At 38.5% G+C, this 22,120-nt stretch overlaps 28 non-coding genes across 28 annotated transcripts; all 28 read left to right on the forward strand.

Annotated features, from left to right (window-relative positions):
• Positions 1-781: 781 nt before the first annotated feature.
• Positions 782-863, forward strand: TRNAS-UGA (transfer RNA serine (anticodon UGA)). Its single transcript has one exon. It is a non-coding gene; the product is annotated as a tRNA-Ser (tRNA).
• A 622-nt stretch (positions 864-1,485) lies between these two features.
• On the forward strand, positions 1,486-1,567 carry TRNAS-CGA (transfer RNA serine (anticodon CGA)). The gene has a single exon. It is a non-coding gene; the product is annotated as a tRNA-Ser (tRNA).
• A 624-nt stretch (positions 1,568-2,191) lies between these two features.
• Positions 2,192-2,273, forward strand: TRNAS-UGA (transfer RNA serine (anticodon UGA)). Its single transcript has one exon. It is a non-coding gene; the product is annotated as a tRNA-Ser (tRNA).
• A 624-nt stretch (positions 2,274-2,897) lies between these two features.
• On the forward strand, positions 2,898-2,979 carry TRNAS-UGA (transfer RNA serine (anticodon UGA)). Its single transcript has one exon. It is a non-coding gene; the product is annotated as a tRNA-Ser (tRNA).
• A 624-nt stretch (positions 2,980-3,603) lies between these two features.
• On the forward strand, positions 3,604-3,685 carry TRNAS-UGA (transfer RNA serine (anticodon UGA)). Its single transcript has one exon. It is a non-coding gene; the product is annotated as a tRNA-Ser (tRNA).
• Positions 3,686-4,303: 618 nt separating this feature from the next.
• TRNAS-UGA (transfer RNA serine (anticodon UGA)) lies at positions 4,304-4,386 on the forward strand. Its single transcript has one exon. It is a non-coding gene; the product is annotated as a tRNA-Ser (tRNA).
• Positions 4,387-5,010: 624 nt separating this feature from the next.
• TRNAS-CGA (transfer RNA serine (anticodon CGA)) lies at positions 5,011-5,092 on the forward strand. The gene has a single exon. It is a non-coding gene; the product is annotated as a tRNA-Ser (tRNA).
• A 624-nt stretch (positions 5,093-5,716) lies between these two features.
• Positions 5,717-5,798, forward strand: TRNAL-CAA (transfer RNA leucine (anticodon CAA)). Its single transcript has one exon. It is a non-coding gene; the product is annotated as a tRNA-Leu (tRNA).
• Positions 5,799-6,420: 622 nt separating this feature from the next.
• On the forward strand, positions 6,421-6,502 carry TRNAS-UGA (transfer RNA serine (anticodon UGA)). The gene has a single exon. It is a non-coding gene; the product is annotated as a tRNA-Ser (tRNA).
• A 624-nt stretch (positions 6,503-7,126) lies between these two features.
• Positions 7,127-7,208, forward strand: TRNAS-CGA (transfer RNA serine (anticodon CGA)). Its single transcript has one exon. It is a non-coding gene; the product is annotated as a tRNA-Ser (tRNA).
• A 622-nt stretch (positions 7,209-7,830) lies between these two features.
• On the forward strand, positions 7,831-7,912 carry TRNAS-UGA (transfer RNA serine (anticodon UGA)). Its single transcript has one exon. It is a non-coding gene; the product is annotated as a tRNA-Ser (tRNA).
• Positions 7,913-8,536: 624 nt separating this feature from the next.
• Positions 8,537-8,618, forward strand: TRNAS-CGA (transfer RNA serine (anticodon CGA)). Its single transcript has one exon. It is a non-coding gene; the product is annotated as a tRNA-Ser (tRNA).
• Positions 8,619-9,240: 622 nt separating this feature from the next.
• TRNAS-CGA (transfer RNA serine (anticodon CGA)) lies at positions 9,241-9,322 on the forward strand. The gene has a single exon. It is a non-coding gene; the product is annotated as a tRNA-Ser (tRNA).
• A 624-nt stretch (positions 9,323-9,946) lies between these two features.
• On the forward strand, positions 9,947-10,028 carry TRNAS-CGA (transfer RNA serine (anticodon CGA)). The gene has a single exon. It is a non-coding gene; the product is annotated as a tRNA-Ser (tRNA).
• A 624-nt stretch (positions 10,029-10,652) lies between these two features.
• On the forward strand, positions 10,653-10,734 carry TRNAL-CAA (transfer RNA leucine (anticodon CAA)). Its single transcript has one exon. It is a non-coding gene; the product is annotated as a tRNA-Leu (tRNA).
• A 624-nt stretch (positions 10,735-11,358) lies between these two features.
• Positions 11,359-11,440, forward strand: TRNAL-CAA (transfer RNA leucine (anticodon CAA)). The gene has a single exon. It is a non-coding gene; the product is annotated as a tRNA-Leu (tRNA).
• Positions 11,441-12,062: 622 nt separating this feature from the next.
• On the forward strand, positions 12,063-12,143 carry TRNAS-CGA (transfer RNA serine (anticodon CGA)). Its single transcript has one exon. It is a non-coding gene; the product is annotated as a tRNA-Ser (tRNA).
• Positions 12,144-12,767: 624 nt separating this feature from the next.
• TRNAS-CGA (transfer RNA serine (anticodon CGA)) lies at positions 12,768-12,849 on the forward strand. The gene has a single exon. It is a non-coding gene; the product is annotated as a tRNA-Ser (tRNA).
• Positions 12,850-14,877: 2,028 nt separating this feature from the next.
• TRNAS-UGA (transfer RNA serine (anticodon UGA)) lies at positions 14,878-14,959 on the forward strand. The gene has a single exon. It is a non-coding gene; the product is annotated as a tRNA-Ser (tRNA).
• A 624-nt stretch (positions 14,960-15,583) lies between these two features.
• On the forward strand, positions 15,584-15,663 carry TRNAS-CGA (transfer RNA serine (anticodon CGA)). The gene has a single exon. It is a non-coding gene; the product is annotated as a tRNA-Ser (tRNA).
• Positions 15,664-16,980: 1,317 nt separating this feature from the next.
• TRNAS-CGA (transfer RNA serine (anticodon CGA)) lies at positions 16,981-17,062 on the forward strand. Its single transcript has one exon. It is a non-coding gene; the product is annotated as a tRNA-Ser (tRNA).
• A 623-nt stretch (positions 17,063-17,685) lies between these two features.
• TRNAL-CAA (transfer RNA leucine (anticodon CAA)) lies at positions 17,686-17,766 on the forward strand. Its single transcript has one exon. It is a non-coding gene; the product is annotated as a tRNA-Leu (tRNA).
• A 624-nt stretch (positions 17,767-18,390) lies between these two features.
• On the forward strand, positions 18,391-18,472 carry TRNAS-CGA (transfer RNA serine (anticodon CGA)). Its single transcript has one exon. It is a non-coding gene; the product is annotated as a tRNA-Ser (tRNA).
• A 624-nt stretch (positions 18,473-19,096) lies between these two features.
• Positions 19,097-19,178, forward strand: TRNAS-UGA (transfer RNA serine (anticodon UGA)). The gene has a single exon. It is a non-coding gene; the product is annotated as a tRNA-Ser (tRNA).
• A 624-nt stretch (positions 19,179-19,802) lies between these two features.
• Positions 19,803-19,884, forward strand: TRNAS-UGA (transfer RNA serine (anticodon UGA)). Its single transcript has one exon. It is a non-coding gene; the product is annotated as a tRNA-Ser (tRNA).
• Positions 19,885-20,508: 624 nt separating this feature from the next.
• Positions 20,509-20,590, forward strand: TRNAL-CAA (transfer RNA leucine (anticodon CAA)). Its single transcript has one exon. It is a non-coding gene; the product is annotated as a tRNA-Leu (tRNA).
• Positions 20,591-21,212: 622 nt separating this feature from the next.
• Positions 21,213-21,294, forward strand: TRNAS-UGA (transfer RNA serine (anticodon UGA)). Its single transcript has one exon. It is a non-coding gene; the product is annotated as a tRNA-Ser (tRNA).
• A 624-nt stretch (positions 21,295-21,918) lies between these two features.
• On the forward strand, positions 21,919-22,000 carry TRNAS-CGA (transfer RNA serine (anticodon CGA)). The gene has a single exon. It is a non-coding gene; the product is annotated as a tRNA-Ser (tRNA).
• The last annotated feature ends 120 nt before the right edge of the window (positions 22,001-22,120 follow it).

A 22,120-nucleotide genomic window follows, 5' to 3' on the forward strand; every position in this document is an offset into this window, starting at 1 on the left:
TTGCAGAACATCAGGAATTTGCTGTGGGACACCTTGAAAACTTTCATACAAATTATTTGCACAACGCTTACAGAAAGTTGTTGTGGCTGAGTGTTTAAGGCGATGGGCTCTAAATCCATTGACGTCTCCCACGCAGGTTCGAATCCTGCTGACAAGGAGAGTATTTTTATCTTCGGCTACAATTTTAGAAGTTAACCTTTAGTATTTCTTCCATCTCAGTTTTATAAATAGGTAGCTTATTTTGGTGTCACTATTGCCTCTTCACATATTTATTATCAATACCCCTTTCATGTCTTTGCTATACCTCTCTTCCTACATCAGCGCTGGTGCAAGCGCTTCAAATTATTATACCCTTGCTCTCTCAGTCATACCTGCATGTGCACTTGAAACTTACTTAACCAATAAAAGAAGCAAATAGAGAAATAGAACCAACGTGCTTGCTGGATTAGGAAAACACACTTCATAAAAGTGCATTTTCTTTTTTATTCTCCCGTGTTACAAGCTTAACTGCTCCCTGTGTAATTTCTCTTAACCTGCTGTCCCAGGAAGATAATTTTATCTACAGGCTCTTTCTGTGCTTTTTCCCTAGTCTTTTTTTCCCTTTTCTTAGCTGTGTAACTGTTCCTTTACGTGCTCTATTTAGGCGCCATTAATCTCATTTGAGCTCCTTGTACCTGCTTGTTTGTATTGTTTTTAATAAGTGCATTGCAAAACATCAGGAATTTGCTGTGGGACACCTTGAAAACTTTCATACAGATTATTTGCACAAAGCTTGCAATAAGTTGTTGTGGCCGAGTGGTTAAGGCGATGGACTTGAAATCCATTGGTGTCTCCCCGCGCAGGTTTGAATCCTGCCGACAACGAGAGTATTTTCGTCTTCGGCTACAATTTTAGAAGTTAACCTTTAGTATTTCTTCCATTTCAGTTTTATAAATAGGTGGCTTATATTGGTGTCACTATTGCCTCTTCACATATTTATTTTTGCTACCCCTTTCATGTCTTTGCCATACCTCTCTTCCTACATTAGCGATGGTGCAAACGCTTCAAAATATTATACCCTGGCTCTCAGTCATACCTGCATGTGCACTTGAAACTTACTTTACCAATAAAAGAAGCAAATAGAGAAATAGAAATAAAGTGCTTGCTGGATTAGGCAAAAACACTTCATAAAAGGGCATTTTCTTTTTTATTCTCCCGTGTTACAAGCTTAACTGCTCCCTGTATAATTTCTCTTAACCTGCTGTCCCAGGAAGATAATTTTATCTACAGGCTTTTTCTGTGTTTTTTCCCTAGGCTTTCTTTCCCTTTTCTTAGCTGTGTAACTGTTCCTTTACGTGCTCTATTTAGGCGCCATTAATCTAATTTGAGCTCCTTGTACCTGCTTGTTTGTATTGTTTTTAAAAAGTGCATTGCAGAACATCAGGAATTTGCTGTGGGACACCTTGAAAACTTTCATACAGATTATTTGCACAAAGCTTACAGTAAGTTGTTGTGGCCGAGTGGTTAAGGCGATGGACTCGAAATCCATTGGTGTCTCCCCGCGCAGGTTCGAATCCTGCCAACAACAACAGTATTTTCGTCTTCTGATACAATTTTAGAAGTTAACCTTTAGTATTTCTTCCATGTCAGTTTTATAAATAGGTGGCTTATATTGGTGTCATTATTGCCTCTTCACATATTTATTTTTGCTACCCCTTTCATGTCTTTGCTATACCTCTCTTCCTACATTAGCGATGGTGCAAACGCTTCAAAATATTATACCCTGGCTCTCTCAGTCATACCTGCATGTGTACTTGAAACTTACTTTACCAATGAAAGAAGCAAATAGAGAAATAGAACAAAAGTGCTTGCTGGATTAGGCAAACACACTTCATAAAACTGCATTTTCTTTTTTATTCTCCCGTGTTACAAGCTTTACTGCTCCCTGTGTAATTTCTCTTAACCTGCTGTCCCAGGAAGATAATTTTATCTACAGGCTCTTTCTGTGTTTTTTCCCTAGTCTTTCTTTCTCTTTTCTTAGCTGTGTAACTGTTCCTTTATGTGCTCTATTTAGGCGCCATTAATCTAATTTGAGCTCCTTGTACCTGCTTGTTTGTATTGTTTTTAAAAAGTGCATTGCAGAACATCAGGAATTTGCTGTGGGACACCTTGAAAACTTTCATACAGATTATTTGCACAAAGCTTACAGAAAGTTGTTGTGGCCGAGTGGTTAAGGCGATGGACTTGAAGTCCTTTGGGATCTCCCCGCGCAGGTTCAAATCCTGCCGACAACGAGAGAATTTTCGTCTTCGGCTACAATTTTAGAAGTTAACCTTTAGTATTTCTTCCATGTCAGTTTTATAAATAGGTGGCTTATATTGGTGTCACTATTGCCTCTTCACATATTTATTTTTGCTACCCCTTTCATGTCTTTGCTATACCTCTCTTCCTACATTAGCGATGGTGCAAACGCTTCAAAATATTATACCCTGGCTCTCTCAGTCATACCTGCATGTGTACTTGAAACTTACTTTACCAATGAAAGAAGCAAATAGAGAAATAGAACCAACGTGCTTGCTGGATTAGGAAAACACACTTCATAAAAGTGCATTTTCTTTTTTATTCTCCCGTGTTACAAGCTTAACTGCTCCCTGTGTAATTTCTCTTAACCTGCTGTCCCAGGAAGATAATTTTATCTACAGGCTCTTTCTGTGCTTTTTCCCTAGTCTTTTTTTCCCTTTTCTTAGCTGTGTAACTGTTCCTTTACGTGCTCTATTTAGGCGCCATTAATCTCATTTGAGCTCCTTGTACCTGCTTGTTTGTATTGTTTTTAAAAAGGGCATTGCAAAAAATCAGGAATTTGCTGTGGGACACCTCGAAAACTTTCATACAGATTATTTGCACAAAGCTTACAATAAGTTGTTGTGGCCGAGTGGTTAAGGCGATGGACTTGAAATCCATTGGGGTCTCCCCGCGCAGGTTCAAATCCTGCCGACAACGAGAGTATTTTCGTCTTCGGCTACAATTTTAGAAGTTAACCTTTAGTATTTCTTCCATGTCAGTTTTATAAATAGGTGGCTTATTTTGGTGTCACTCTTGCCTCTTCACATATTTATTATCGCTACCCCTTTCATGTCTTTGCTATACCTCTCTTCCTACATCAGCGCTGGTGCAAGCGCTTCAAATTATTATACCCTGGCTCTCTCAGTCATACCTGCATGTGCACTTGAAACTTACTTAACCAATAAAAGAAGCAAATAGAGAAATAGAACCAACGTGCTTGCTGGATTAGGAAAACACACTTCATAAAAGTGCATTTTCTTTTTTATTCTCCCGTGTTACAAGCTTAACTGCTCCCTGTGTAATTTCTCCTAACCTGCTGTCCCAGGAAGATAATTTTATCTACAGGCTCTTTCTGTGCTTTTTCCCTAGTCTTTTTTTCCCTTTTCTTAGCTGTGTAACAGTTCCTTTACGTGCTCTATTTAGGCGCCATTAATCTCATTTGAGCTCCTTGTACCTGCTTGTTTGTATTGTTTTTAATAAGTGCATTGCAAAACATCAGGAATTTGCTGTGGGACACCTTGAAAACTTTCATACAGATTATTTGCACAAAGCTTGCAATAAGTTGTTGTGGCCGAGTGGTTAAGGCGATGGACTTGAAATCCATTGGTGTCTCCCCGCGCAGGTTCGAATCCTGCCGACAACGAGAGTATTTTCGTCTTCGGCTACAATTTTAGAAGTTAACCTTTAGTATTTCTTCCATTTCAGTTTTATAAATAGGTGGCTTATATTGGTGTCACTATTGCCTCTTCACATATTTATTTTTGCTACCCCTTTCATGTCTTTGCCATACCTCTCTTCCTACATTAGCGATGGTGCAAACGCTTCAAAATATTATACCCTGGCTCTCAGTCATACCTGCATGTGCACTTGAAACTTACTTTACCAATAAAAGAAGCAAATAGAGAAATAGAAATAAAGTGCTTGCTGGATTAGGCAAACACACTTCATAAAAGGGCATTTTCTTTTTTATTCTCCCGTGTTACAAGCTTAACTGCTCCCTGTATAATTTCTCTTAACCTGCTGTCCCAGGAAGATAATTTTATCTACAGGCTCTTTCTGTGTTTTTTCCCTAGGCTTTCTTTCCCTTTTCTTAGCTGTGTAACTGTTCCTTTACGTGCTCTATTTAGGCGCCATTAATCTAATTTGAGCTCCTTGTACCTGCTTGTTTGTATTGTTTTTAAAAAGTGCATTGCAGAACATCAGGAATTTGCTGTGGGACACCTTGAAAACTTTCATACAGATTATTTGCACAAAGCTTACAGTAAGTTGTGGCCGAGTGGTTAAGGCGATGGACTTGAAATCCATTGGGGTCTCCCCGCGCAGGTTTGAATCCTGCCAACAACAAGAGTATTTTCGTCTTCTGATACAATTTTAGAAGTTAACCTTTAGTATTTCTTCCATGTCAGTTTTATAAATAGGTGGCTTATATTGGTGTCATTATTGCCTCTTCACATATTTATTTTTGCTACCCCTTTCATGTCTTTGCTATACCTCTCTTCCTACATTAGCGATGGTGCAAACGCTTCAAAATATTATACCCTGGCTCTCTCAGCCATACCTGCATGTGTACTTGAAACTTACTTTACCAATGAAAGAAGCAAATAGAGAAATAGAACAAAAGTGCTTGCTGGATTAGGCAAACACACTTCATAAAACTGCATTTTCTTTTTTATTCTCCCGTGTTACAAGCTTTACTGCTCCCTGTGTAATTTCTCTTAACCTGCTGTCCCAGGAAGATAATTTTATCTACAGGCTCTTTCTGTGTTTTTTCCCTAGTCTTTCTTTCTCTTTTCTTAGCTGTGTAACTGTTCCTTTACGTGCTCTATTTAGGCGCCATTAATCTAATTTGAGCTCCTTGTACCTGCTTGTTTGTATTGTTTTTAAAAAGTGCATTGCAGAACATCAGGAATTTGCAGTGGGACACCTTGAAAACTTTCATACAGATTATTTGCACAAAGCTTATAGAAAGTTATTGTGGCCGAGTGGTTAAGGCGATGGACTCGAAATCCATTGGGGTCTCCCCGCGCAGGTTTGAATCCTGCCGACAACGAGAGTATTTTCATCTTCGGCTACAATTTTAGAAGTTAACCTTTAGTATTTCTTCCATGTCAGTTTTATAAATAGGTGGCTTATATTGGTGTCACTATTGCCTCTTCACATATTTATTTTTGCTACCCCTTTCATGTCTTTGCTATACCTCTCTTCCTACATTAGCGATGGTGCAAACGCTACAAAATATTATACCCTGGCTCTCTCAGTCATACCTGCATGTGTACTTGAAACTTACTTTACCAATGAAAGAAGCAAATAGAGAACTAGAACAAAAGTGCTTGCTGGATTAGGCAAACACACTTCATAAAACTTTATTTTCTTTTTTATTCTCCCGTGTTACAAGCTTAACAGCTCCCTGTGTAATTTCTCTTAACCTGCTGTCCCAGGAAGATAATTTTATCTACAGGCTCTTTCTGTGTTTTTTCCCTAGTCTTTCTTTCCCTTTTCTTAGCTGTGTAACTGTTCCATTACGAGCTCTATTTAGGCGCCATTAATCTCATTTGAGCTCCTTGTACCTGCTTGTTTGTATTGTTTTTAAAAAGTGCATTGCAGAACATCAGAAATTTGCTGTGGGACACCTTGAAAACTTTCATACAGAATATTTGCACAAAGCTTGCCGTAAGTTGTTGTGGCCGAGTGTTTAAGGCGATGGACTCAAAATACATTGGGGTCTCCCCGCGCAGGTTCAAATCCTGCCGACAACGAGAGTATTTTCGTCTTCGGCTACAATTTTAGAAGTTAACCTTTAGTATTTCTTCCATTTCAGTTTTATAAATAGGTGGCTTATATTGGTGTCACTATTGCCTCTTCACATATTTATTTTTGCTACCCCTTTCATGTCTTTGCCATACCTCTCTTCCTACATTAGCGATGGTGCAAACGCTTCAAAATATTATACCCTGGCTCTCAGTCATACCTGCATGTGCACTTGAAACTTACTTTACCAATAAAAGAAGCAAATAGAGAAATAGAAATAAAGTGCTTGCTGGATTAGGCAAACACACTTCATAAAAGGGCATTTTCTTTTTTATTCTCCCGTGTTACAAGCTTAACTGCTCCCTGTATAATTTCTCTTAACCTGCTGTCCCAGGAAGATAATTTTATCTACAGGCTCTTTCTGTGTTTTTTCCCTAGGCTTTCTTTCCCTTTTCTTAGCTGTGTAACTGTTCCTTTACGTGCTCTATTTAGGCGCCATTAATCTAATTTGAGCTCCTTGTACCTGCTTGTTTGTATTGTTTTTAAAAAGTGCATTGCAGAACATCAGGAATTTGCTGTGGGACACCTTGAAAACTTTCATACAGATTATTTGCACAAAGCTTACAGTAAGTTGTTGTGGCCGAGTGGTTAAGGCGATGGACTTGAAATCCATTGGGGTCTCCCCGCGCAGGTTTGAATCCTGCCAACAACAAGAGTATTTTCGTCTTCTGATACAATTTTAGAAGTTAACCTTTAGTATTTCTTCCATGTCAGTTTTATAAATAGGTGGCTTATATTGGTGTCATTATTGCCTCTTCACATATTTATTTTTGCTACCCCTTTCATGTCTTTGCTATACCTCTCTTCCTACATTAGCGATGGTGCAAACGCTTCAAAATATTATACCCTGGCTCTCTCAGCCATACCTGCATGTGTACTTGAAACTTACTTTACCAATGAAAGAAGCAAATAGAGAAATAGAACAAAAGTGCTTGCTGGATTAGGCAAACACACTTCATAAAACTGCATTTTCTTTTTTATTCTCCCGTGTTACAAGCTTTACTGCTCCCTGTGTAATTTCTCTTAACCTGCTGTCCCAGGAAGATAATTTTATCTACAGGCTCTTTCTGTGTTTTTTCCCTAGTCTTTCTTTCTCTTTTCTTAGCTGTGTAACTGTTCCTTTACGTGCTCTATTTAGGCGCCATTAATCTAATTTGAGCTCCTTGTACCTGCTTGTTTGTATTGTTTTTAAAAAGTGCATTGCAGAACATCAGGAATTTGCAGTGGGACACCTTGAAAACTTTCATACAGATTATTTGCACAAAGCTTATAGAAAGTTGTTGTGGCCGAGTGGTTAAGGCGATGGACTCGAAATCCATTGGGGTCTCCCCGCGCAGGTTTGAATCCTGCCGACAACGAGAGTATTTTCATCTTCGGCTACAATTTTAGAAGTTAACCTTTAGTATTTCTTCCATTTCAGTTGTATAAATAGGTGGCTTATATTGGTGTCACTATTGCCTCTTCACATATTTATTTTTGCTACCCCTTTCATGTCTTTGCCATACCTCTCTTCCTACATTAGCGATGGTGCAAACGCTTCAAAATATTATACCCTGGCTCTCAGTCATACCTGCATGTGCACTTGAAACTTACTTTACCAATAAAAGAAGCAAATAGAGAAATAGAAATAAAGTGCTTGCTGGATTAGGCAAACACACTTCATAAAAGGGCATTTTCTTTTTTATTCTCCCGTGTTACAAGCTTAACTGCTCCCTGTATAATTTCTCTTAACCTGCTGTCCCAGGAAGATAATTTTATCTACAGGCTCTTTCTGTGTTTTTTCCCTAGGCTTTCTTTCCCTTTTCTTAGCTGTGTAACTGTTCCTTTACGTGCTCTATTTAGGCGCCATTAATCTAATTTGAGCTCCTTGTACCTGCTTGTTTGTATTGTTTTTAAAAAGTGCATTGCAGAACATCAGGAATTTGCTGTGGGCCACCTTGAAAACTTTCATACAGATTATTTGCACAAAGCTTACAGTAAGTTGTTGTGGCCGAGTGGTTAAGGCGATGGACTTGAAATCCATTGGGGTCTCCCCGCGCAGGTTTGAATCCTGCCAACAACAAGAGTATTTTCGTCTTCTGATACAATTTTAGAAGTTAACCTTTAGTATTTCTTCCATGTCAGTTTTATAAATAGGTGGCTTATATTGGTGTCATTATTGCCTCTTCACATATTTATTTTTGCTACCCCTTTCATGTCTTTGCTATACCTCTCTTCCTACATTAGCGATGGTGCAAACGCTTCAAAATATTATACCCTGGCTCTCTCAGCCATACCTGCATGTGTACTTGAAACTTACTTTACCAATGAAAGAAGCAAATAGAGAAATAGAACAAAAGTGCTTGCTGGATTAGGCAAACACACTTCATAAAACTGCATTTTCTTTTTTATTCTCCCGTGTTACAAGCTTTACTGCTCCCTGTGTAATTTCTCTTAACCTGCTGTCCCAGGAAGATAATTTTATCTACAGGCTCTTTCTGTGTTTTTTCCCTAGTCTTTCTTTCTCTTTTCTTAGCTGTGTAACTGTTCCTTTACGTGCTCTATTTAGGCGCCATTAATCTAATTTGAGCTCCTTGTACCTGCTTGTTTGTATTGTTTTTAAAAAGTGCATTGCAGAACATCAGGAATTTGCAGTGGGACACCTTGAAAACTTTCATACAGATTATTTGCACAAAGCTTATAGAAAGTTGTTGTGGCCGAGTGGTTAAGGCGATGGACTCGAAATCCATTGGGGTCTCCCCGCGCAGGTTTGAATCCTGCCGACAACGAGAGTATTTTCATCTTCGGCTACAATTTTAGAAGTTAACCTTTAGTATTTCTTCCATTTCAGTTTTATAAATAGGTGGCTTATATTGGTGTCACTATTGCCTCTTCACATATTTATTTTTGCTACCCCTTTCATGTCTTTGCCATACCTCTCTTCCTACATTAGCGATGGTGAAAACGCTTCAAAATATTATACCCTGGCTCTCAGTCATACCTGCATGTGCACTTGAAACTTACTTTACCAATAAAAGAAGCAAATAGAGAAAGAGAAATAAAGTGCTTGCTGGATTAGGCAAATACACTTCATAAAAGGGCATTTTCTTTTTTATTCTCCCGTGTTACAAGCTTAACTGCTCCCTGTATAATTTCTCTTAACCTGCTGTCCCAGGAAGATAATTTTATCTACAGGCTCTTTCTGTGTTTTTTCCCTAGGCTTTCTTTCCCTTTTCTTAGCTGTGTAACTGTTCCTTTACGTGCTCTATTTAGGCGCCATTAATCTAATTTGAGCTCCTTGTACCTGCTTGTTTGTATTGTTTTTAAAAAGTGCATTGCAGAACATCAGGAATTTGCTGTGGGACACCTTGAGAACTTTCATACAGATTATTTGCACAAAGCTTACAGTAAGTTGGTGTGGCCGAGTGGTTAAGGGTGTGGACTCGAAATCCATTGGGGTCTCCCCGCGCAGGTTCGAATCCTGCCAACAACGAGAGTTTTTTCGTCTTCTGATACAATTTTAGAAGTTAACCTTTAGTATTTCTTCCATGTCAGTTTTATAAATAGGTGGCTTATATTGGTGTCATTATTGCCTCTTCACATATTTATTTTTGCTACCCCTTTCATGTCTTTGCTATACCTCTCTTCCTACATTAGCGATGGTGCAAACGCTTCAAAATATTATACCCTGGCTCTCTCAGTCATACCTGCATGTGTACTTGAAACTTACTTTACCAATGAAAGAAGCAAATAGAGAAAGAGAACAAAAGTGCTTGCTGGATTAGGCAAACACACTTCATAAAACTGCATTTTCTTTTTTCTTCTCCCGTGTTACAAGCTTAACTGCTCCCCGTGTAATTTCTCTTAACCTGCTGCCCCAGGAAGATAATTTTATCTACAGGCTCTTTCTGTGTTTTTTCCCTAGTCTTTCTTTCTCTTTACTTAGCTGTGTAACTGTTCCTTTACGTGCTCTATTTAGGCGCCATTAATCTCATTTGAGCTCCTTGTACCTGCTTGTTTGTATTGTTTTTAAAAAGTGCATTGCAGAACATCAGGAATTTGCTGTGGGACACCTTGAAAACTTTCATACAGATTATTTGCACAAAGCTTACAGAAAGTTGTTGTGGCCGAGTGGTTAAGGCGATGGACTCGAAATCCATTGGGGTCTCCCCGCGCAGGTTCGAATCCTGCCGACAACGAGAGTATTTTCATCTTCGGCTTCAATTTTAGAAGTTAACCTTTAGTATTTCTTCCATGTCAGTTTTATAAATAGGTGGCTTATATTGGTGTCACTATTGCCTCTTCACATATTTATTTTTGCTACCCCTTTCATGTCTTTGCTATACCTCTCTTTCTACATTAGCGATGGTGCAAACGCTACAAAATATTATACCCTGGCTCTCTCAGTCATACCTGCATGTGTACTTGAAACTTACTTTACCAATGAAAGAAGCAAATAGAGAAATAGAACAAAAGTGCTTGCTGGATTAGGCAAACACACTTCGTAAAACTTTATTTTCTTTTTTATTCTCCCGTGTTACAAGCTTAACTGCTCCCTGTGTAATTTCTCTTAACCTGCTGTCCCAGGAAGATAATTTTATCTACAGGCTCTTTCTGTGTTTTTTACCTAGTCTTTCTTTCCCTTTTCTTAGCTGTGTAACTGTTCCTTTACGAGCTCTATTTAGGCGCCATTAATCTCATTTGAGCTCCTTGTACCTGCTTGTTTGTATGGTTTTTAAAAAGTGCATTGCAGAACATCAGGAATTTGCTGTGGGACACCTTGAAAACTTTCATACAGATTATTTGCACAAAGTTTACAGTACGTTGTTGTGGCCGAGTGGTTAAGGCAATGGACTCAAAATCCATTGGGGTTTCCCCGCGCAGGCTCGATTCCTGCCGACAACGAGAGTATTTTCGTCTTCTGATACAATTTTAGAAGTTAACCTTTAGTATTTCTTCCATGTCAGTTTTATAAATAGGTGGCTTATATTGGTGTCACTATTGCCTCTTCACATATTTATTTTTGCTACCCCTTTCATGTCTTTGCTATACCTCTCTTCCTACATTAGCGATGGTGCAAACGCTTCAAAATATTATACCCTGGCTCTCTCAGTCATACCTGCATGTGTACTTGAAACTTACTTTACCAATGAAAGAAGCAAATAGAGAAATAGAACAAAAGTGCTTGCTGGATTAGGCAAACACACTTCATAAAACTGCATTTTCTTTTTTATTCTCCTGTGTTACAAGCTTAACTGCTCCCTGTGTAATTTCTCTTAACCTGCTATCCCAGGAAGATAATTTTATCTACAGGCTCTTTCTGTGTTTTTTCCCTAGTCTTTCTTTCCCTTTTCTTAGCTGTGTAACTGTTCCTTTACGTGCTCTATTTAGGCGCCATTAATCTCATTTGAGCTCCTTGTACCTGCTTGTTTCTATTGTTTTTAAAAAGTGCATTGCAGAATATCATAAATTTGCTGTGGGACACCTTGAAAACTTTCATACAGAATATTTGCACAAAGCTTGCCGTAAGTTGATGTGGCCGAGTGGTTAAGGGGATGGACTCAAAATACATTGGGGTCTCCCCGCGCAGGTTCAAATCCTGCCGACAACGAGAGTATTTTCGTCTTCGACTACAATTTTAGAAGTTAACCTTTAGTATTTCTTCCATTTCAGTTTTATAAATAGGTGGCTTATATTGGTGTCACTATTGCCTCTTCACATATTTATTTTTGCTACCCCTTTCATGTCTTTGCCATACCTCTCTTCCTACATTAGCGATGGTGCAAACGCTTCAAAATATTATACCCTGGCTCTCAGTCATACCTGCATGCGCACTTGAAACTTACTTTACCAATAAAAGAAGCAAATAGAGAAATAGAAATAAAGTGCTTGCTGGATTAGGCAAACACACTTCATAAAAGGGCATTTTCTTTTTTATTCTCCCGTGTTACAAGCTTAACTGCTCCCTGTATAATTTCTCTTAACCTGCTGTCCCAGGAAGATAATTTTATCTACAGGCTCTTTCTGTGTTTTTTCCCTAGGCTTTCTTTCCCTTTTCTTAGCTGTGTAACTGTTCCTTTACGTGCTCTATTTAGGCGCCATTAATCTAATTTGAGCTCCTTGTACCTGCTTGTTTGTATTGTTTTTAAAAAGTGCATTGCAGAACATCAGGAATTTGCTTTGGGACACCTTGAAAACTTTCATACAGATTATTTGCACAAAGCTTACAGTAAGTTGTTGTGGCGAGTGGTTAAGGCAATGGACTCGAAATCCATTGTGGTCTCCCTGCGCAGGTTCGAATCCTGCCAACAACGAGAGTATTTCCGTCTTCTGATACAATTTTAAAAGTTAACCTTTAGTATTTCTTCCATGTCAGTTTTATAAATAGGTGGCTTATATTGGTATCATTATTGCCTCTTCACATATTTATTTTTGCTACCCCTTTCATGTCTTTGCTATACCTCTCTTCCTACATTAGCGATGGTGCAAACGCTTCAAAATATTATACCCTGGCTCTCTCAGTCATACCTGCATGTGTACTTGAAACTTACTTTACCAATGAAAGAAGCAAATAGAGAAATAGAACAAAAGTGCTTGCTGGATTAGGCAAACACACTTCATAAAACTGCATTTTCTTTTTTATTCTCCCGTGTTACAAGCTTAACTGCTCCCTGTGTAATTTCTCTTAACCTGCTGTCCCAGGAAGATAATTTTATCTACAGGCTCTTTCTGTGTTTTTTCCCTAGTCTTTCTTTCTCTTTTCTTAGCTGTGTAACTGTTCCTTTACGTGCTCTATTTAGGCGCCATTAATCTCATTTGAGCTCCTTGTACCTGCTTGTTTGTATTATTTTTAAAAAGTGCATTGCAGAACATCAGGAATTTGCTGTGGGACACCTTGAAAACTTTCATACAGATTATTTGCACAAAGCTTACAGAAAGTTGTTTTGGCCGAGTGGTTAAGGTGATGGACTCGAAATCCATTGGGGTCTCCCCGCGCAGGTTCGAATCCTGCCGACAACGAGAGTATTTTCATCTTCGGCTACAATTTTAGAAGTTAACCTTTAGTATTTCTTCCATGTCAGTTTTATAAATAGGTGGCTTATATTGGTGTCACTATTGCCTCTTCACATATTTATTTTTGCTACCCCTTTCATGTCTTTGCTATACCTCTCTTCCTACATTAGCGATGGTGCAAACGCTTCAAAATATTATACCCTGGCTCTCTCAGTCATACCTGCATGTGTACTTGAAACTTACTTTACCAATGAAAGAAGCAATTAGAGAAATAGAACAAAAGTGCTTGCTGGATTAGGCAAACACACTTCATAAAACTGCATTTTCTTTTTTATTCTCCCGTGTTACAAGCTTAACTGCTCCCTGTGTAATTTCTCTTAACTTGCTGTCCCAGGAAGATAATTTTATCTACAGGCTCTTTCTGTGTTTTTTCCCTAGTCTTTCTTTTCCTTTTCTTAGCTGTGTAACTGTTCCTTTACGTGCTCTATTTAGGCGCCATTAATCTCATTTGATCTCCTTGTACCTGCTTGTTTGTATTGTTTTTAAAAAGTGCATTGCAGAACATCAGGAATTTGCTGTGGGACACCTTGAAAACTTTCATACAGATTATTTGCACCAAGCTTGCAGTAAGGTGTTGTGGCCGAGTGGTTAAGGCGATGGACTCGAAGTCTCCCTGCGAAGGTTCAAATGCTGCCGACAACGAGAGTATTTTCGGCTTCGGCTACAATTTTAGAAGTTAACCTTTAGTATTTCTTCCATGTCAGTTTTATAAATAGGTGGCTTATACTGGTGTCACTATTGCCTCTTCACATATTTATTTTTGCTACCCCTTTCATGTCTTTGCCATACATCTCTTCCTACATTAGCGATGGTGCAAACGCTTCAAAATATTATACCCTGGCTCATAGACATACCTGCATGTGCACTTGAAACTTACTTTACCAATAAAAGAAGCAAATAGAGAAATAGAAATAAAGTGCTTGCTGGATTAGGCAAACACACTTCATAAAAGGGCATTTTCTTTTTTATTCTCCCGTGTTACAAGCTTAACTGCTCCCTGTATAATTTCTCTTAACCTGCTGTCCCAGGAAGATAATTTTATCTACAGGCTCTTTCTGTGTTTTTCCCCTAGGCTTTCTTTCCCTTTTCTTAGCTGTGTAACTGCTCCTTTACGTGCTCTATTTAGGCGCCATTAATCTAATTTGAGCTCCTTGTACCTGCTTGTTTGTATTGTTTTTAAAAAGTGCATTGCAGAACATCAGGAATTTGCTGTGGGACACCTTGAAAACTTTCATACAGATCATTTGCACAAACCTTACTGTAAGTTGTTGTGGCTGAGTGTTTAAGGCGATGGGCTCGAAATCCATTGACTTCTCCCACGCAGGTTCGAATCCTGCTGACAACGAGAGTATTTTTATCTTCGTCTACAATTTTAGAAGTTAACCTTTAGTATTTCTTCCATGTCAGTTTTATAAATAGGTGGCTTATTTTGGTGTCACTCTTGCCTCTTCACATATTTATTATCGCTACCCCTTTCATGTCTTTGCTATACCTCTCTTCCTACATCAGCGCTGGTGCAAGCGCTTCAAATTATTATACCCTGGCTCTCTCAGTCATATCTGCATGTGCACTTGAAACTTACTTTACCAATAAAAGAAGCAAATAGAGAAATAGAACAAAAGTGCTTGCTGGATTAGGCAAAGACACTTCATAAAAGTGCATTTTACTTTTTTATTCTCCCGTGTTACAAGTTTAACTGCTCCCTGTGTAATTTCTCTTAACCTGCTGTCCCAGGAAGATAATTTTATCTACAGGCTCTTTCTGTGTTTTTCCCTAGTCTTTCTTTCCCTTTTCTTAGCTGTGTAACTGTTCCTTTGCTTTACGTGCTCTATTTAGGCGCCATTAATCTCATTTGAGCTCCTTGTACCTGCTTGTTTGTATTGATTTTAAAAAGTGCATTGCAGAACATCAGGAATTTGCTGTGGGACACCTTGAAAACTTTCATACAGATTATTTGCACAAAGCGAACTGTAAGTTGTTGTGGCCGAGTGGTTAAGGCGATGGACGTGAAATCCATTGGGGTCTCCCAGCGCAGTTTCGAATCCTGCCGACAGCAAGAGTATTTTTATCTTCGGCTACAATTTTAGAAGTTAACCTTTAGTATTTCTTCCATCTCAGTTTTATAAATAGGTAGCTTATTTTGGTGTCACTATTGCCTCTTCACATATTTATTATCAATACCCCTTTCATGTCTTTGCTATACCTCTCTTCCTACATCAGCGCTGGTGCAAGCGCTTCAAATTATTATACCCTTGCTCTCTCAGTCATTCCTGCATGTGCACTTGAAACTTACTTTACCAATAAAAGAAGCAAATAGAGAAATAGAACAAACGTGCTTGCTGGATTAGGCAAACACACTTCATAAAAGTGCATTTTCTTTTTTATTCTCCCGTGTTACAAGCTTAACTGCTCCCTGTGTAATTTCTCTTAACCTGCTGTCCCAGGAAGATAATTTTATCTACAGGCTCTTTCTGTGCTTTTTCTCTAGTCTTTCTTTCTCTTTTCTTAGCTGTGTAACTGTTCCTTTACGTGCTCTATTTAGGCGCCATTAATCTCATTTGAGCTCCTTGTACCTGCTTGTTTGTATTGTTTTTAAAAAGTGCATTGCAGAACATCAGGAATTTGCTGTGGGACACCTTGAAAACTTTCATACAGATTATTTGCACAAAGCTTACAGAAAGTTGTTGTGGCCGAGTGGTTAAGGTGATGGACTCGAAATCCATTGGGGTCTCCCCGCGCAGGTCGAACCTGCCGACAACGAGAGTATTTTCATCTTCGGCTACGATTTTAGAAGTTAACCTTTAGTATTTCTTCCATGTCAGTTTTATAAATAGGTGGCTTATATTGGTGTCACTATTGCCTCTTCACATATTTATTTTTGCTACCCCTTTCATGTCTTTGCTATACCTCTCTTCCTACATTAGCGATGGTGCAAACGCTACAAAATATTATACCCTGGCTGTCTCAGTCATACCTGCATGTGTACTTGAAACTTACTTTACCAATGAAAGTAGCAAATAGAGAAATAGAACAAAAGTGCTTGCTGGATTAGGCAAACACACTTCATAAAACTTTATTTTCTTTTTTATTCTCCAGTGTTACAAGCTTAACTGCTCCCTGTGTAATTTCTCTTAACCTGCTGTCCCAGGAAGATAATTTTATCTACAGGCTCTTTATGTGTTTTTTCCCTAGTCTTTCTTTCCCTTTTCTTAGCTGTGTAACTGTTCCTTTACGTGCTCTATTTAGGCGCCATTAATCTCATTTGATCTCCTTGTACCTGCTTGTTTGTATTGTTTTTAAAAAGTGCATTGCAGAACATCAGGAATTTGCTGTGGGACACCTTGAAAACTTTCATACAGATTATTTGCACCAAGCTTGCAGTAAGGTGTTGTGGCCGAGTGGTTAAGGCGATGGACTCGAAGTCTCCCTGCGAAGGTTCAAATGCTGCCGACAACGAGAGTATTTTCGGCTTCGGCTACAATTTTAGAAGTTAACCTTTAGTATTTCTTCCATGTCAGTTTTATAAATAGGTGGCTTATACTGGTGTCACTATTGCCTCTTCACATATTTATTTTTGCTACCCCTTTCATGTCTTTGCCATACATCTCTTCCTACATTAGCGATGGTGCAAACGCTTCAAAATATTATACCCTGGCTCTCAGACATACCTGCATGTGCACTTGAAACTTACTTTACCAATAAAAGAAGCAAATAGAGAAATAGAAATAAAGTGCTTGCTGGATTAGGCAAACACACTTCATAAAAGGGCATTTTCTTTTTTATTCTCCCGTGTTACAAGCTTAACTGCTCCCTGTATAATTTCTCTTAACCTGCTGTCCCAGGAAGATAATTTTATCTACAGGCTCTTTCTGTGTTTTTTCCCTAGGCTTTCTTTCCCTTTTCTTAGCTGTGTAACTGTTCCTTTACGTGCTCTATTTAGGCGCCATTAATCTAATTTGAGCTCCTTGTACCTGCTTGTTGTATTGTTTTTAAAAAGTGCATTGCAGAACATCAGGAATTTGCTGTGGGACACCTTGAAAACTTTCATACAGATTATTTGCACAAAGCTTACAGTAAGTTGTTGTGGCCGAGTGGTTAAGGCGATGGACTCGAAATCCATTGGGGTCTCCCCGCGCAGGTTCGAATCCTGCCAACAACAAGAGTATTTTCGTCTTCTGATACAATTTTAGAAGTTAACCTTTAGTATTTCTTCCATGTCAGTTTTATAAATAGGTGGCTTATATTGGTGTCATTATTGCCTCTTCACATATTTATTTTTGCTACCCCTTTCATGTCTTTGCTATACCTCTCTTCCTACATTAGCGATGGTGCAAACGCTTCAAAATATTATACCCTGGCTCTCTCAGTCATACCTGCATGTGTACTTGAAACTTACTTTACCAATGAAAGAAGCAAATAGAGAAATAGAACAAAAGTGCTTGCTGGATTAGGCAAACACACTTCATAAAACTGCATTTTCTTTTTTATTCTCCTGTGTTACAAGCTTAACTGCTCCCTGTGTAATTTCTCTTAACCTGCTATCCCAGGAAGATAATTTTATCTACAGGCTCTTTCTGTGTTTTTTCCCTAGTCTTTCTTTCCCTTTTCTTAGCTGTGTAACTGTTCCTTTACGTGCTCTATTTAGGCGCCATTAATCTCATTTGAGCTCCTTGTACCTGCTTGTTTGTATTGTTTTTAAAAAGTGCATTGCAGAACATCATAAATTTGCTGTGGGACACCTTGAAAACTTTCATACAGAATATTTGCACAAAGCTTGCCGTAAGTTGATGTGGCCGAGTGGTTAAGGCGATGGACTCAAAATACATTGGGGTCCCCACGCGCAGGTTCAAATCCTGCCGACCACGAGAGTATTTTCGTCTTCGACTACAATTTTAGAAGTTAACCTTTAGTATTTCTTCCATTTCAGTTTTATTAATAGGTGGCTTATATTGGTGTCACTATTGCCTCTTCACATATTTATTTTTGCTACCCCTTTCATGTCTTTGCCATACCTCTCTTCCTACATTAGCGATGGTGCAAACGCTTCAAAACATTATACCCTGGCTCTCAGTCATACCTGCATGCGCACTTGAAACTTACTTTACCAATAAAAGAAGCAAATAGAGAAATAGAAATAAAGTGCTTGCTGGATTAGGCAAACACACTTCATAAAAGGGCATTTTCTTTTTTATTCTCCCGTGTTACAAGCTTAACTGCTCCCTGTATAATTTCTCTTAACCTGCTGTCCCAGGAAGATAATTTTATCTACAGGCTCTTTCTGTGTTTTTTCCCTAGGCTTTCTTTCCCTTTTCTTAGCTGTGTAACTGTTCCTTTACGTGCTCTATTTAGGCACCATTAATCTAATTTGAGCTCCTTGTACCTGCTTGTTTGTATTGTTTTTAAAAAGTGCATTGCAGAACATCAGGAATTTGCTTTGGGACACCTTGAAAACTTTCATACAGATTATTTGCACAAAGCTTACAGTAAGTTGTTGTGGCCGAGTGGTTAAGGCGATGGACTCGAAATCCATTGGGGTCTCCCCGCGTAGGTTCGAATCCTGCCAACAACGAGAGTATTTCCGTCTTCTGATACAATTTTAGAAGTTAACCTTTAGTATTTCTTCCATGTCAGTTTTATAAATAGGTGGCTTATATTGGTATCATTATTGCCTCTTCACATATTTATTTTTGCTACCCCTTTCATGTCTTTGCTATACCTCTCTTCCTACATTAGCGATGGTGCAAACGCTTCAAAATATTATACCCTGGCTCTCTCAGTCATACCTGCATGTGTACTTGAAACTTACTTTACCAATGAAAGAAGCAAATAGAGAAATAGAACAAAAGTGCTTGCTGGATTAGGCAAACACACTTCATAAAACTGCACTTTCTTTTTTATTCTCCCGTGTTACAAGCTTAACTGCTCCCTGTGTAATTTCTCTTAACCTGCTGTCCCAGGAAGATAATTTTATCTACAGGCTCTTTCTGTGTTTTTTCCCTAGTCTTTCTTTCTCTTTTCTTAGCTGTGTAACTGTTCCTTTACGTGCTCTATTTAGGCGCCATTAATCTCATTTGAGCTCCTTGTACCTGCTTGTTTGTATTGTTTTTAAAAAGTGCATTGCAGAACATCAGGAATTTGCTGTGGGACACCTTGAAAACTTTCATACAGATTATTTGCACAAAGCTTACAGTAAGTTGTTGTGGCCGAGTGGTTAAGGCGATGGACTTGAAATCCATTGGGGTCTCCCCGCGCAGGTTTGAATCCTGCCAACAACAAGAGTATTTTCGTCTTCTGATACAATTTTAGAAGTTAACCTTTAGTATTTCTTCCATGTCAGTTTTATAAATAGGTGGCTTATATTGGTGTCATTATTGCCTCTTCACATATTTATTTTTGCTACCCCTTTCATGTCTTTGCTATACCTCTCTTCCTACATTAGCGATGGTGCAAACGCTTCAAAATATTATACCCTGGCTCTCTCAGTCATACCTGCATGTGTACTTGAAACTTACTTTACCAATGAAAGAAGCAAATAGAGAAATAGAACAAAAGTTCTTGCTGGATTAGGCAAACACACTTCATAAAACTGCATTTTCTTTTTTATTCTCCCGTGTTACAAGCTTTACTGCTCCCTGTGTAATTTCTCTTAACCTGCTGTCCCAGGAAGATAATTTTATCTACAGGCTCTTTCTGTGTTTTTTCCCTAGTCTTTCTTTCTCTTTTCTTAGCTGTGTAACTGTTCCTTTACGTGCTCAATTTAGGCGCCATTAATCTAATTTGAGCTCCTTGTACCTGCTTGTTTGTATTGTTTTTAAAAAGTGCATTGCAGAACATCAGGAATTTGCTGTGGGACACCTTGAAAACTTTCATACAGATTATTTGCACAAAGCTTATAGAAAGTTGTTGTGGCCGAGTGGTTAAGGCGATGGACTTGAAATCCATTGGGGTCTCCCTGCGCAGGTTTGAATCCTGCCGACAACGAGAGTATTTTCATCTTCGGCTACAATTTTAGAAGTTAACCTTTAGTATTTCTTCCATGTCAGTTTTATAAATAGGTGGCTTATATTGGTGTCACTATTGCCTCTTCACATATTTATTTTTGCTACCCCTTTCATGTCTTTGCTATACCTCTCTTCCTACATTAGCGATGGTGCAAACGCTACAAAATATTATACCCTGGCTCTCTCAGTCATACCTGCATGTGTACTTGAAACTTACTTTACCAATGAAAGAAGCAAATAGAGAAATAGAACAAAAGTGCTTGCTGGATTAGGCAAACACACTTCATAAAACTTTATTTTCTTTTTTATTCTCCCGTGTTACAAGCTTAACGGCTCCCTGTGTAATTTCTCTTAACCTGCTGTCCCAGGAAGATAATTTTATCTACAGGCTCTTTCTGTGTTTTTTCCCTAGTCTTTCTTTCCCTTTTCTTAGCTGTGTAACTGTTCCATTACGAGCTCTATTTAGGCGCCATTAATCTCATTTGAGCTCCTTGTACCTGCTTGTTTGTATTGTTTTTAAAAAGTGCATTGCAGAACATCAGAAATTTGCTGTGGGACACCTTGAAAACTTTCATACAGAATATTTGCACAAAGCTTGCCGTAAGTTGTTGTGGCTGAGTGTTTAAGGCGATGGACTCAAAATACATTGGGGTCTCCCCGCGCAGGTTCAAATCCTGCCGACAACGAGAGTATTTTCGTCTTCGGCTACAATTTTAGAAGTTAACCTTTAGTATTTCTTCCATTTCAGTTTTATAAATAGGTGGCTTATATTGGTGTCACTATTGCCTCTTCACATATTTATTTTTGCTACCCCTTTCATGTCTTTGCCATACCTCTCTTCCTACATTAGCGATGGTGAAAACGCTTCAAAATATTATACCCTGGCTCTCAGTCATACCTGCATGTGCACTTGAAACTTACTTTACCAATGAAAGAAGCAAATAGAGAAATAGAACAAAAGTGCTTGCTGGATTAGGCAAACACACTTCATAAAACTGCACTTTCTTTTTTATTCTCCCGTGTTACAAGCTTAACTGCTCCCTGTGTAATTTCTCTTAACCTGCTGTCCCAGGAAGATAATTTTATCTACAGGCTCTTTCTGTGTTTTTTCCCTAGTCTTTCTTTCTCTTTTCTTAGCTGTGTAACTGTTCCTTTACGTGCTCTATTTAGGCGCCATTAATCTCATTTGAGCTCCTTGTACCTGCTTGTTTGTATTGTTTTTAAAAAGTGCATTGCAGAACATCAGGAATTTGCTGTGGGACACCTTGAAAACTTTCATACAGATTATTTGGACAAAGCTTACAGTAAGTTGTTGTGGCCGAGTGGTTAAGGCGATGGACTTGAAATCCATTGGGGTCTCCCCGCGCAGGTTTGAATCCTGCCAACAACAAGAGTATTTTCGTCTTCTGATACAATTTTAGAAGTTAACCTTTAGTATTTCTTCCATGTCAGTTTTATAAATAGGTGGCTTATATTGGTGTCATTATTGCCTCTTCACATATTTATTTTTGCTACCCCTTTCATGTCTTTGCTATACCTCTCTTCCTACATTAGCGATGGTGCAAACGCTTCAAAATATTATACCCTGGCTCTCTCAGTCATACCTGCATGTGTACTTGAAACTTACTTTACCAATGAAAGAAGCAAATAGAGAAATAGAACAAAAGTGCTTGCTGGATTAGGCAAACACACTTCATAAAACTGCATTTTCTTTTTTATTCTCCCGTGTTACAAGCTTTACTGCTCCCTGTGTAATTTCTCTTAACCTGCTGTCCCAGGAAGATAATTTTATCTACAGGCTCTTTCTGTGTTTTTTCCCTAGTCTTTCTTTCTCTTTTCTTAGCTGTGTAACTGTTCCTTTACGTGCTCAATTTAGGCGCCATTAATCTAATTTGAGCTCCTTGTACCTGCTTGTTTGTATTGTTTTTAAAAAGTGCATTGCAGAACATCAGGAATTTGCTGTGGGACACCTTGAAAACTTTCATACAGATTATTTGCACAAAGCTTATAGAAAGTTGTTGTGGCCGAGTGGTTAAGGCGATGGACTCGAAATCCATTGGGGTCTCCCTGCGCAGGTTTGAATCCTGCCGACAACGAGAGTATTTTCATCTTCGGCTACAATTTTAGAAGTTAACCTTTAGTATTTCTTCCATGTCAGTTTTATAAATAGGTGGCTTATATTGGTGTCACTATTGCCTCTTCACATATTTATTTTT

Source organism: Lissotriton helveticus, chromosome 12 (assembly GCF_964261635.1).
Source record: "Lissotriton helveticus chromosome 12, aLisHel1.1, whole genome shotgun sequence".
In the NCBI taxonomy this organism is placed as follows: domain Eukaryota; kingdom Metazoa; phylum Chordata; class Amphibia; order Caudata; family Salamandridae; genus Lissotriton; species Lissotriton helveticus.